The sequence below is a fragment of the Ovis canadensis genome, chromosome 17, assembly GCF_042477335.2.
Source record: "Ovis canadensis isolate MfBH-ARS-UI-01 breed Bighorn chromosome 17, ARS-UI_OviCan_v2, whole genome shotgun sequence".
NCBI classification, from domain to species: domain Eukaryota; kingdom Metazoa; phylum Chordata; class Mammalia; order Artiodactyla; family Bovidae; genus Ovis; species Ovis canadensis.
The window spans coordinates 79,606,258-79,615,641 of NC_091261.1; positions in this window are offsets into that span (position 1 = coordinate 79,606,258).

Consider the following 9,384-nt stretch of genomic DNA (forward strand, 5'->3'; position numbering starts at 1 on the left):
CCGGGGAATTCCCCGAGACTAGTGACCCAGAAACTGAGTCCTCTGGGCCACCTCCACCCCCCAGGCCAGCCCCCCTCCTCCCTTCCCATATCTCTTCCCTGTCCCCAGCTCAGATCTCAGTTCTCTGAAACCCAGCAGCTGCTGTCAGCATCAGCGCACGCCCCGCTCCTCGCCCTGATGCTCCCACCTGGAAAACGAGCACAGTGCAGTCAGATGGGCCCAGGCGAGGAAGCTGGGGGTCAGAGGGAGTGACCTGGGACCAGGGCTGGCGAGGGCAGCCAGAGGGGACAGGAGAAGTCCAGGGATTCCTGGCACAGCACTGGCAGTTGGGTTTCCTGTCCCCAAAGGCAAAAGCACCTCGTTATTTGGCACTTGAGAAAGGAGGACGTATTAGTAACTACACCTGCGGGGCCGCCCGCCTCCACCATCCACAGACTCTCACGTAAGCTCTCAGGTACTTGCCCGTGGCTTCTGGCTCAGTTTTACAAGTCACCTTGGGCCCTCTGGGGCCCCGGGTGGTTCTGGTACCCATGGTAAGGGTGTGGCTTAGAGCCACTGTATTTGAACCCTGCCCACACTGCAGGTCACTGTGTGACCTGGGGCGACTGGATTTCTCTGAGTCTCCGTTCCCCCACTGGGAGTGGGAATGCTGTAATACTGGGCTCATGGGTCGGTCATGGGGATGTTAAGTGGGAAACACACGGCGCCTGCCACGTGGCAGCTTTTCTCACCAGAGTTCTGCAATGGACACAGGAGGGGCTCAAACCCCAGCCTGAGTCAGGGGCTTGGATTGTGCCTGGGTCCGGGGATCAGTGTACCACCTGTGGTCTGAGAGTTAAGCCAAGGAGGGCTCATGGGACCTCTCAGTACACAGAGCGTGGCATGGATCCTTGGGGGAACAGGCAACCTCCCAGAGCCTCCACGGGGGGACAGGAATACTTCCCGCCTTGGGGATAAGCGGTACTTCCCTTCCAGCTGTCTTTGGGGCACTTGAGGTCCAACACCAGGGCCTCTAGTCTGCTCTTCTCACCCTCATCCCATCAAGTCTTGGTCAGGGGCCAGCCACGTACCCTCGGGAGCTGAGCAGGAGCTAGAAACCACCCCGGTCTCCTGCCAACTGCCCCCAGCATCACCCTGACATTTCCTGACCGGTTCTGCGTCAGGAATCACCCCCCTGGAGGTGAATCAGAGTGACTGCATTTTTTTTTTCTTCAATTCTGATAGAAATTGCAAGGGAAGCAGCAGCCCACAGAGCTCTGATCATCAGCGGGGTCAGAGCCTTGCCTCCGGGGTCCATGCCAAGTTGCACGGGGCCTAACTGTGCTTGGGGCCCTGTCCTCCTTGTGTCCATCTGGAGAATGGGTGTCTCTCCTCCCAGATTGTTCTTGCATCAGCCCTTCATGGATGTGGTATGCTAGCCTCTGCAAGCACTTTGGCCTCCCCCAGGTTCTCCCTGAGTTTCAAACTAGCTTGAGACCGTCACAGGCAGAGAGAAAGAGCAGTATTTCCCCACTGTAGATCTCTGCCTCTTAGTAGATGACGGATTCAATCTACAGAGTTGGCGCCAGCACTTTCAGAAGAAAATGGAATAGCGAAGTCACTGGGCATCGCCCAGAGCAAGGGCAAGCGCTGCTCTGTGAAACTTTTCTCCCCGTTGCCTGTGTGTGTCATAGCGTGCATCACCTCTGGCTGCAAGGTGCAAAGTGTTTCTAACTGTGGGTCGCAGTCAAAAACGTTTGCAAGCCGCTGGTACCGATGATGAAAGCCAGGCCCTGAAGGGCTGAGGAGTGACTTGCCCATGGTCACTAGGCAGCTAGCAGCATGGGGCCCCGGACTTACTCCTCCACAGCCGTCCCTTGTGGACCAGGAGTGGCAGGAGGTGCCGCAGGTAGGGTGGGGTTGGGCGGGTGTTCAAGGTGGGGGTGTGGGTGGAGGCCTGGCATCACCGGTGCCGGTGCAGGGACAAAGGCCCTCTCGTCTCACCATCCGCTCCCTTCCGAAGCCTCAGACCCCCGGGCTCCCTGCCCCGCCCCGCCCAGGTGGGGCCCCGGAACAGTCACAGGCCCCTCCTCGTCATCCTCTGCTTCAGGCTGCGGGAGGGGCACGCAGCCGGTCTGAATCCAGGGCAGCCCTCAGGGGCTACCGTCAGCCCTCAAACAGTAAGGAATCTGCCTGCCACGCAGGAGACCAGGGTTTGAACCCTGGCTCGCGAGGATCCCCTGGAGAAGGAAGTGGCGACCCACTCCAGTACTCTTGCCTGGAGAATGCCATGGGCAGAGGAGCCTGGCAGGTTACGGACGATGGGGTCACAAAGAGTGGATAGTGTGGCCCCCAGCCCCAGAGGCCCAGCCTGTGTCTGGGAGTGCCCGCCGGGCTCCGCGTGGGTCTGTGTCTCCCGGCCTGGGTGGGCATTTGCAGGCACGTGGGTGTGTGTGTGCCTGGTGAGGCCCCTTGTGCGTCTGCACCTCTGCCTCGGGCTGCGTCTGGCCCTGTGTGTGTGAGGGGGGCCGGGAGGGAGCTGGGGTGGGCCCACCACCCACCCCTGGCTGAGCCCCCATGTGATTCCGCTCGTGTGTGTGTCGCCGTGTGCCCGGAGCCTGTATGAGTCTGTGCGGGTCTGTGCGTGGCAGGGGTCTCTGGACACGAGTGGGGCGGCTCTGGACACGAGTGGGGCGTGCGTGCGCACACCCCCGAGCGCGTCTCCAGCGCCCCTGCTCCGCACCCGCCAGCCCCCGCCCCTGGGAACCGTGCGGCGGCCTCGCGTCACGTCACGGGGCCACCAGCAGCTGTTTCCTCCCCACCCCGCCCCAGCGCCGCCCCCTGCCCCGGCCACCCTGACTCTTGGCTCAGGGACAAAGCTGAGGTCAGAGCTGAGCTGACAGCTTCCTTCTCCCACTGGATTTTCCAAAAGAGAGAGAGAGACCACAGCTCAGCTCCTATTAAATAATCGCGGGGCCGACGTTGGGGGGCAGGGTGGGGTCGGGGGTGGGGGCCTGAGGATATTTCGCTCAGTGATTTCCTGAACTCGCAGGCCATAAACAGGACAGGAAGCCGTTCCGCAGACCCACTGGGCCTGAAACGGCCGCCCTGAGGTGGAGCCCCGCCTCCCTCCCCCAGCCGAGCTCCAGCTCGCTGGGCCACCCTGACCCGACCCCAGAGATGATGTCAGGGAAGCAGCCGGGCCCTCTCCCTGAACCGTCCCTGGGCGCCTGTGGGGACTGAGGAAGCGTCCAGAGGATGGTGGGTGGGAGGTGATGTGAGACTCGGGCCGGGTGATAAGATGGAAAGAGCAGAGAAGCCCAGTCCCAGCGGGCGGGGAGGACGGAGGGGACGAGGCCCAGCTGGGCCCGAACTGCTCTCCTGGAGAGAGAAGAGGAGATGCGCTCCCTGAAGTCAGGGGAGGGCAGACGGGACCAGGTAGGGGAGGGCCAGCCAGCCGGCACCGTCTCCCACCCCGCCCCGCACACTTGGGCTACTCTAGCTCTGCTTCCTCCGCTTTCTGGGGCCCATGGCTGGCCCAGCGCAGACCCCACAAGCCTTCATGAGCATCCGTCCCACTGCCTCCCCCAAGCAAGCAAAGCGCCCACAAAACTCTCTGGTTATCTACAGCCCGGACCCCTATTCCCACGGGAGACCTTTGAACCCTGATTTTACATACATGGAAACTGAGGCTCAGAGAGGGATTTGCCTGAGGTCACCCAGGGTGTGATGGAGATAGCTCTCCACCCCAAGTCCCCTACAACCTCCCTCAAACTGGAGCAGGAGGCCAGCTGTGGTCCAGGGCTCACGGGCAGCAAGGGGCCAGGGGGTCCCTAGGATGAGTCTCAGCCCCACCCCCACCCCGGGGAGCCCTTCCTTCTGTCTGAACCGCCGCTCAGCTGCTTATCAGCTGCAGGACTCCATGATACAATCCTGCTCTGATCTCCTGCCCAACCAGGCCTCCTCCACCCCCGCCCCGCCCCAGACCCTGTTTCCGCTTCCTCCCTTTCTGGGTGGGACCGAGTCTGCCCCCGATCACAGTGAACTGTCTACAGAGCCAGAATCCTACAAGCCCCTCCCTCAGTGGCTGTGGTCTCCCCAGAGCCCACTCTGGCCAGCAGGGTGACAGCAGGGGACCCTCAGAAGGAAGATGGTGGCCTGTAGATCCCCACCCTTAGGGTCCCCTCCAAGAGCCCACCTGCCTCCTAAAGCGCCATTAGCCTGGGGAGCTTAAGGACCATCCTGGCTTCCTCTTCCTCTGCGCCCTCACTTGTAAAGGGAAAAGGTTGGAGCGATGAGGCTGCAGGGGTGTGAGGTTGGTGGTCTCTGTGATCAGCCAGGCTGAAGTGCAGTCCTAGCTCGGCCACTCATGACCTCAGGCAGGTGACCTCAGGCAGGTGACCTCATTGCTCAGACCCCAGTTCCAAGAGCAAAAGGACAAAGTAGGACAAAGTGAAGTCGCTCAGTCATGTCTGACTCTTTGCGACCCCATGGACTGCAGCCCACCCTCCTCTGTCCATTGGATTGTCCCAGCGTAAATCAGGACAACTGTCAACCTGTGAGGTTAGCAATTGCCCTCTGGAAAACCCGAGCAGGCACCAAAGACAGGCCTGAGTGACTGACATTTTTATTATCTGAGCTGTTAAAGGTGCTTCCCAGGTGGCGCTAGTGAAGAACCCACTGCCAATTCAGGCGACAGAAGGGTTGCATCTCAGGGTTGGGAAGATCCCCTGCAGGCGGGTATGGCAATCCACTCCAGTATTCTTGCCTGGAGAATCCCATGGACAGAGGAGTCTGGCAGGCTACAGTCTCCATGGGGTCACGAAGAGTTAAACACAACTAAAATGACTTAGCATGCGTGAGTTAAGATGTCACAGGTGGGACCCAGAGAGGGGAAGTGACTTTTTCAAGGCCACACAGCAAGTTAGTGACACATCCCCAACAGCCAGGTGAGCTGCTTGCTTCCCCAGGGTCCCAGACAAGGAGTCCAGAAGCCTGGGTTTCAGTCCTGATTAGCTGTGAGGGTTCCAGAAAGGTTTTAGGAGTCTCGGTTTCCCCATTTGTAAAACCGGCCTATGAAGAAGGCCATCGGTCTCAAAGGAGCTGGAAAGGCTCTCTGAGGCGTGGACTACAAGGTGGGGTGGTGGAGGGTAGAGAAATCCTCGCAGGAGTCCTGCAAAGCTGGGCCCAGCGCGGGTGAGGGCCAAGTCCCCAGCTCACCGCCCCGAGGTCTCCAGCACTCAGTCGCAGAGCTCAGCTCCAAGCCGCGGGCTGCAGCGCCCCCCACTGACCAGCGGGCAGCAGGCACAGTGGCCGAGGCACCATCAGTCCCAGGTCCGCCTGACTGGGTCAGTACCTCCCCGAGGGCTGGGCAGGGCGGGATTTGGGGATTGAGGAAGTGGGCAGAGATGCGGGGGGCTGGGAACGGAGGGTAGGCCGAAGAGGCCGTCAGCCCTGGGGCGGGAGGTGGCAGGCAGGGGGCTCCTGGAGGGGCGCGCGCCCTGCTGAGCACCTGGGATGGCGGGGGGGGGGGGGGGGGGGGGGGGGGGGGGGGGGGGGGCGCGGGGGGCCGCAGGCCACAAGGGGGCGCCAAAGACCACATTCAGCTTGGGGAGGGGGCTTGGAGAGGGGGCTTCTGTGCCTCCCTGCAGCTGGAGCTCTGCGGATGAGGGTGGCGGGGAGGGGAGGTGAGAGACTGCTGCCCCTTCCCACCCACCTCAGGCCCAGGACTACCTACCTAGCCCGCACCCAGGACCGGCCGGGAACAGTGTCTCCGCCCCCCCAGCTGCCACCCCTGCAAACCTCTTCCCAGTCCTGGGGAACCGCTGATGTTAAAATTGGGGTCCAGCCCCTTGTCCAGTTATTTATGCCAAGGGGCCCTCCCCACCTGGTGCCAAGCTCTGTGCAGACTACTTTTCTCCTTCCACCCCTATGTGGCCCCAGGATCTGCGGCCCCCACACCACAGTTAAGCCCATCTTACAGAGTGAGCAAAGCACACAGAGGTCGAGTCCTCTGTGGGTCAAGGTCAAAAGCACAGGGGCCATGACCTTGACAGACCACACACTCCACAGCCTCCCGTCAGAAACTTCACTGTAGCAAAGATTCTCTCTCTTCTCCCCAAAGCAGAGGCAGGCAGGGGGCCACCACGTGACCCACTGCAGCCCCTTCTGGGAAGGACAGGGACACTCTGCCAGCCAGGTCTCCATCCCAAGGGAAGCTAGGCCATCATGGGCTCAGACCCCTTCACTGTTCTGGGGAAAAGGGAACTTGAGGGCCCTTTGGGAATCCTGGAATCCACAGCCCCACACCAGAGGGGTGACCCCTTCGGAATGACACAAAGCCAGGGTCCCGGCCTCCCCATCCAGTGCTCTCTCCTCTGCCCGTTAACCCCACCATGATCTTTAACCCCCCAGGTGTCCGCATGAATGACACTTTCACATCTGATCCAAACTACCTCCCTGGGCTGAGAGAGCTTTGCAGGCACGTCTTACCATGCCCATTATGCAGATGGGGAGACTAAGGCCTGGAGAGCCGGGTGGGCCACCAGGTACCCCCGACACAAGGGGATGGGTGAAGCCTACTTGTGCTGTGGATAAATTGGGGGGAGCCTACCGTGGTGCAGGGTGCGCTGGACCCTTGGCTGTCTGGCGGGGTGCTGGCTGGGTCTTCAGTGGGGCACCATCGACGTGCGGCCCGGCCCTCTGCTGCTTCCCTCGCCCGCTGAACCTTCTCTGGAGATGTCTCCTCACTCCGCCCCCGACTTGACTTCCCGTCCAGGGCCGGGTGGCCCGGAGGCTCCCCCCACTTCCACCCCCCCCACTCCCCCCCCACCAGCTGAAGGGCTGGGGGCCACGGGGCCGGGCGGCCCAGGTTCCTGGCCAGACTGCCCCTGACACAGGTGGGCCAGGCTCTTCAGGCCCGCTGAGGAGAGAAGAGCAGCCAGGGCTGGGGAGGGGGCGACCCTGTGCCCGGGCGGCCCCTGCCCTGTGCTGCGTGGCGAGGCTGCCGGGGCCTGACTCACAGCTGACTGGGCCGCGCCCAGCCTGCCAGGGTGATCCGGGCCGGCATAAGGCGATGACTGGGCAGCCCTCCGCATGACCAGCCGGGGTCGGCCTTAGGTGTTTTGACTCAGACCTGCCACGGGCCGTGTGCACCGGGGCCACGTCCCCTTGTCCCCATCGCTGGAGGAGTCACAGGGCTGCAGCCAGCCCCCAGCCCTGGACACGGTGCCCCTCGAGCCACCTCTCCCTGCCCCGGCACCCACCTCGGCGCCCCAGCCTGCCTGGCCCGTCTTCCTCCACGGGCAAGGGGCCCCACCTGCCCAACCCCACCCCCTCCAGAGACCTTCGCCCCTCCCCGAGCCGGCGGAGCCCAGCCCCAGGAAGCCGGCAGCTGCGCCCGCGAGCCCGGCGCCTCCCCACTCTGACCGTGGACTGTGACCCTTTCCTCGGCGTGGAAAAGGCGTTCTGTGGGCACTCCGGGTCCCAGGCCTGGCGTGGGTAGGGGGGAGAGGCCGGCGGGGAGCGGGGGGCCACGGGGACAGAGAGAGGAGGAGAGCTGCGAAGAAAGAAAAGCAGCGAGGAAAAGGGAAGAAGAGGGAGAGAAAAGAAAGGAGACTTGCCCGGGCACCTGCTTGATGGTAGCCTCGCAGGCCCCGTGTTCCACTGCCGGGGAAAATGTCTGCCCGGTCGGGAGGCCGCCTGGAAACTGAGTCTACCGAGCTGCCGGGGAGGCCGAGGCTCAGCCAGAGGGTGCACAGACCCCAGGGCGGGGGCATGAGGCCGCTTTGCCGGCCCTCCGCGTCCTCTCCCATCCCGAGAGAGAGAGACAGCACGGCCGGGCGAAGATGGCAGGCGGCGAGGGCGTGCAGGCGTGAGGCCCAGCTCTGCCCCGAGCCCGCCCGCCGGGAGTCTCTTCTGGAGACAGACTAAGTGCCGGGCCCCCCTCCCTGCCGTTTCCCAGGGAACTTTCCATCCGTGTGTGTGTGTGTGTGTGTGTGTGTGTGACGTGCAGAGTTGACTGAGGGGCTGTGACCGTCACCCTGAAAAGCTTGAGACAGGAAAGAACACCCGGCTCCCAGTCGATTCCAGCAGCAGAGCTGCCAGAGGCTTCCTCTCTCTACCTGACCCTGGGCCAGCGGGCCTGTGGACGGCAGCCCATCACACAAGCCTCCACCGCGGGGAGCTTGCGCTGTGTGCGGGCCCATGGGGCACTGGGAGTCCACCCACGCTGCGGTGCAAAAGCTTTCCTGGGGCCGCCGCGCCGAACCCCAACCTCACACAGCTGTGGCCACAGGGAGCGGGGAGGGGAGCTGAGAGGGCTTCTGATTCCAGGAACAGACGACAGAAATGACCCTCAGACGGAGGCTGCAGGCTGCGGGAGGTGCGAGGTACGCTGGGCTGCTGGAGCACGTGGCACGTGGGGAGTGGGAAGGTGCAGGCCTGGGGCTGAACACGGCCTTGAGGCATCCACAGGGCACCCGACCGACGTTCTAGCAGCCGGGTCTGTGGCTCTGGGACCGAGCTGGAGATGGTGGCACCTGCAGCTTGGGGCCTCCTCGGGAGACAGCGTCATGGAGGTGACATGTCCTCACTGACGGACCCCTGAGGTCCCCACCCCAGCATCTGGGGGCTCCCTGATCTGCTTCCTGCCTGGTAGGTGCTGCTCCGCTTCAAAGGCAACCCCAGACGCCTTTCCAGGGGCCTAACCACAGAGTGGAGGTGGCTGGCAGGGGGGCCAGGCAGGGCAGAGAGCCACCACCCTGGGCTTGCCAGCTCGCTTGCCAGCTCTTCCTCGCCCAGAACCTCATCGGCCCACTCCGCAGGCAGCTGCAGAGCCGGATCCCTTTCCGCTCAGGGAGACTGCAGGTGCCCGGCTCTCCGGATCTGCCCACCTCCCACCCACAGCTTCTCAGCAGCCTGGTCCGAGAAAAGACCACCCCCACCAGCACCACACGCTGGAGCAGGGTCGCAAAGAGCGAGGCCGGCCGTCTGCCGTCAAGGGCACCTGGGGAGCACCAGACCAGGCTGGGCTCCCTGCACGGCTCCTCACTGCTGCGTGCTTGGGCTGAGCAGAGAAGACAGAGGTGGTCTCTGTCCTCGGAGGCTCCAGGCTAGCAGGGGAGGCGGACAGGCAGTGCAAATGTCACACGAGCTGAGGCCCCCGCTGCCCTGTTTTGAGACACTTTTGAGAAAAGTTACCACGTTGCCGGACCCAGCCAAGGATGAGCTAACCAGAAGGAGCATAGCAGTGCAGTCACAAGAGCACCGGCAGGGGCCTTGTGGGGGTAGGTCCCCTGGGATCCAAAAGTGGCTGGTATGGCAGGAAGCCCAACAGCCAGAGGGAGCCCCAGTGGGGCCAGTGGGCAGGGGACGGGGGCAGGCAACGGAGAGCCTTTACTAGGT